Here is a 5,005-nt window from a genome sequence, read left to right as displayed (position 1 = left end):
TGGGTCTACCACCGCCGAAGACGCCGGCAACCCATCTACCGTGTTGGCCAGCAGGTTGTGGCGTCAGCCAAGGACCTCCCTCTGCTGGTGGAATCACTAAGTCTTGCACCTCGCTTCCTTCCCGGCCCATAACACCTTCCCAGAGTCATCACCCTACCGCAGTCCTCCAGTTGCCGACATCCATGAAGGTTGCACCCACGTTCATGTTTCGAAAGGTCAAGCCGAGCACATGAAAGGCCCGCTTGGTTCCCGTGGGCGCCTCCACCTTCCTCCTCCTCGCCTCTGTTGAGGTGGTGCTGGTGTACCACGTCGAAGTCCTGCTTCTGTCCGACGAGAGGTAGGGGCCTTGCATATCTCGTCCCGACTGGGGGCTGTGGCCGAGGAGAAAACTGGGTGCCTGCCTGTCCGGATTTTTGGACCGGACACGATCGTGCCGCCGCTTCCACCAGCCATGCACAATCCCTTTGGGGGGGGGGGGCCCCAACCCCTGCTATCCGTATGGCCGCGGCCCCGCTCCAGGTGGGTCCCTAACCGTCCTAGACCGGCGTGGCCGCTCCGCTGTCCTGTGTGCCTGACCCTGACTCTGTTTCGGTGCCTTTGGATTTCCCTGTACCACGCTCGAAACGCTCCCATACCTTTACCCTTTACAACTATCGCTAACGTGACGCTTTTGTGGTCCTCGCTTTTTTGTGTCTGTACAGCTCACTTAATGTTGGATGAATTTCCATTAATTCGGTTCTACATTTTGCATTCAACTACCATACATTTGGCGATCCCTTTAACCTTGTTCATATAGAGCCATCCATCAGTAATTTGTAATTTATAAATACACTTTGGTTAAGTAACTTTGGTTTACGACCAAATACCTGCAACCATTCCATCTACTGTACTTGTGTTTTGCCTAAGTAGCTAATTGTAATGTGCCGAATACAATAAAGGTGGGAAATGTAACATGAAACCGTGCTAAACGACAGCATGTTAGGCATTGCTTTGTAAAATAGTAAAACAGTTTTTTTTTTCTTTATTGCAGTACCATGATCGGCTTGGTCAGTGTAGTTGAAGATGGTTGCCGGGGGGTGGTCAGTTCCAAGTTGCTGTGCCCCGCCGGTATGATGGGAGAGGGCTGCTGAGCTCCAGGAAGAAGGGCTGGAGCAGTGTGATGTTTTTTACCGTTGGAGTCCAAACCGAAACCTTGAGGGACGACATAAAGCCTCCGTCTCCCAGTGGTTGATTGGTTCCGGGACAGTGAGTGCGCATCTGGCTCGTGTTTCCAGACTCTCTGATGAGCAGATAAACGATGCACTTACAGGTGAACTGATTAAAACATACCACCATATTCCATATTACGTCAAAAAACAACAAAGCAATGTCACGTAGTTTACTACGTGTGACTTAATTGCAGTACACCACCACCGCTTCACATTAACCTAGAAAGAATGTGAATGTGAACATTGTTTTGTTCATATGCTCCATTAGTTCTCAGAAACTAAATATGCAATTATGGCTGGGTTCATTTGGACTCTGAACCACCAGACCCTTTCCGTACACAATCAATGTTTTAAAAGAATCTTCTGGTGCATCTTTTGCTGTAGAATAACACTCAAAATCACACTCCTACAATGGCTGAAACAGCTGTAGACATGTATAAATTAGTTTTCCTGCCATTCCTGTGTGAGGGTAGACAGCAGGAAGGTGGCACATACATAAAGATTCGGTCCATGACACTCAAACACCATTTATGACCATCAAACTTCTGTGGCTAAACTCACCACACTGTCCCCAGGGCCCATATCCAGGTCTCAGGGATAGAAAAGTGCGGACGTGTCTCTATTGGTGGTTACAGGAGATACATACCAAGAATCCGCAGCAAGATTTAACAGGTGTTCTGTCTATAAGTACGTTCCATGTTCTCTGGTAGAAATTAGAAAATTTTGGTTAGAAAAATGAATTTGACATAGTGACCTTTTTTTAAATATTCAGCATGTGTCACTCGATGGAGGACAAAAAAGTCACCATAATCCCCAAGTCGTCTCTTCCTCTGTATGTTTAGACATGAAGGCTCTCGAATAACCATGTTTGTTGCCATCTTCATCCCTACATTCTAGATAATCCAACAATTAAAAAGGCATCACAGAAAAGTTGATAAATGTGCAGCAATAAACTATATTAGTTATTCTTTATTTTGTACACTCATTTGTGGCAGGACGTACCTGGAAAACATATAGCATCAGCTGTCATCTGCCATTGGGGTATGGCAGATACATATCTCCGTCTTACATAAAAACATTCTTCACCATCTTGAATGTCATTTGGAAATTGGACATTTTTGTGACCGGCAACAATTGAAATATCTGAAAAGAAAGCTTGGTTCAAAGTTATCGGACTGACAATTTTGGTGTTTCTGTAAAGATCTGCCAATTGGGAAACTCTTCGGACACTAAGGCCTACTCTTACATCTATCGGGATACACCGGTCACAGATGTGATCATAACTTTATGCTATAGCATTTTCTAATAGCATGCTTAACAACTGGGTAAAAAGATTACTCAGTATTGAGCTGCATTGCACAGTTGAATAACATGTAAACTGATAGAGTAGAAATTAACAAGATAACCTTGGAAATAATCACAGCAAAGTATATGGATGATAAATATGCAAAAGATTTGCAGAGGTAACAAATACATACTTTTGGTTGATTCCATAGTTACCTTGTTTGCATCACCAGTCTTCCCTGGCTCCTTGATGAGGACGCTCTGGTCAACCGCGCTCAACCACACCAGAGATTCTGGCTGGGTGTTACCTGCATGATGGTCCCTCTTCCTGGGACAGCCGAGGACGGAAGAAAACTCCAGAGACCCTGACACAATCGGAAAGTGACATATCTCCCGCCTGGACTTAGTGGTAGATGTACAACCTGGGATCTTTTCAAACTTAAAAGTCGGATTAGAACAGGGATTTGACCACCCTATGTAATAAGGTTAAAGTAAAAAGTGTGATATTCATAAGTGCTCCAAATAATGCCTTACATATTAACTGATTATTTAAAATTGATATCCCAAATAGAATATACTTTGTTTCTGTATCTACAATCTCCCAAGAAAAGCCTTGCACAGTCCTTAGTTTTTTCTCAGGCTGACCTTGTGCTGAAGCATTGCTCAGTAGAGAAGTCAGCGCTGTTTGGCGATCACAGGTCTCACTGGGAGATGGCGATAGCCACAACCTGGACGTCTGGTGCCATGTCTGAGACACTGTCAGCTTAAAGGACACCTCGCCCCTCATTCACTGAAAACACATGAACAATCTCACTCACTGCTTTCCATAAATCAATAGACTGGTTTGCTAATTCAAAGGATAACTTTAAGACAAGTCATTCTTTTGCTCACCTGATTTGTCTTTACACTTCCACCCTTTAACTCTGTGTACTAGCTCCTCTGATAAGACTGGGAAATTTAAAGAAAATGACAAATGATAATGCAACAATAAAACCCCATTTCCTTTAACAGCAGATTACACACTGTCTACTGTTTCTATGTGAGGTTTTGTTTCATGTTATTAAGTTATTCTACTTCAGGGAATATGTCCACTAATTTATGTCAAAAAGTTTGCCTGAATGTCAATATAACCTTGCCTGCCTAAAATACTGTAGCTAAAATAACAGACCTGGCCTGTCTAATGAGTTAAGTTGAATCTACTCTGGCTCTCTTTGAGGTATGGCTTACTGAACGGGCTCTGTTAACTCTGATTTAGCAAACTAACTATTTTGGGTAATGTAGCCGCTGGGTTTTTGACAAGGCACTATGGAATTAGAAAAATTCTGGTTCAGGTGCCAGTTGATTGTGATCTTTTTTCCTACATAGGAGTTTGTGAGTTCTAACTACAGTGTTAGGGTTAGTGTTTTACTCACACACCAGACTGGATATTTAGCTTGATGCCCTCAACTCTTATTATTTGGTTAAAAGAAACATACATTAATCTCATTGTCTTTTGCAGATTTTCTTACACGTTTTATTACAGCCCTTGCAACTGTAAACAGGGTTAGACCTAATGTGGTTGTCAAACTTTGCCAATTGGTTACTCACATAGGCTATGCTTAAAGTAGCACAAAACATAAAATTCCTAGGTATATGGTTCTCAGTCTTACCAGGTAAACTTGTGGATGTCAGTTATCTATGTAAAGGTCATTTAAAAAACATCTTCCCCATATCTTGGGAAGAAACTGTGAACGGGAAAATAGTTCACCAACCACTCACCAGATACATCACATCCACAAAGCTGTGGGCCTCTCCAACTAGGTGTATTGGATAAAGAATGTCTCTTCTCTCTTTGTCACAGGAAAGTGGTTCATCCTTCGTCCTTTACGTCCAAGGAGCTGACTGATTTAGTATCAGAGAAAAGTGTGGCCAAAGACACTTTGTATTGTTAGACTCATAGTATGGCGTTCTGTAACGGACGGAAAAGCATCTTGGTGTCGCTAACCTAGAGAGCAGAGAATATAGAAATGTGATGATGGTGGTTGAAGTAGAAGAAAGCTTCAGTTTATTCAGCCAACACAAATGTTTAGGTATAGACGTAGTAGACATTTCCTATGGCATATTGGTTATTGCACAAACTGAGAAACCATTTGAGGTTTCAGATTTGGGACTTTTGTATCATCTTTGTGAAAGTGTTACAATGTGGCTGGCAAATGTTGGGTTATAGATTGCAGTTTCTACTTCTTACTTGTAATTGGATGTCCCCCTTTAATCGCTGCTGTGCTTAATGAGAAAATGGCGAAACCATCACTGTGTCGGTTTGTGAGATTCTGTAACAAACCATAGCACCTTCCCCCCAACAAGGATACCACGCCCCAGCGCACCTGTCAGTATAGGATGGTCTTTATTGTAATCAACGCGCTTTAAACCTGTTGGAGCGAAAATGTTGTATATCACCGAGAATGCACATTGCTTCAGTTACACTGTGTATGAATCACATTGAAGAAGTGAAGCCATAATGCACTTACGTTTCT

The sequence above is a fragment of the Etheostoma spectabile genome, chromosome 3 (genome assembly GCF_008692095.1).
Source record: "Etheostoma spectabile isolate EspeVRDwgs_2016 chromosome 3, UIUC_Espe_1.0, whole genome shotgun sequence".
Lineage (NCBI taxonomy): Eukaryota > Metazoa > Chordata > Actinopteri > Perciformes > Percidae > Etheostoma > Etheostoma spectabile.
Note: the sequence above shows the minus strand (reverse complement) of the source record.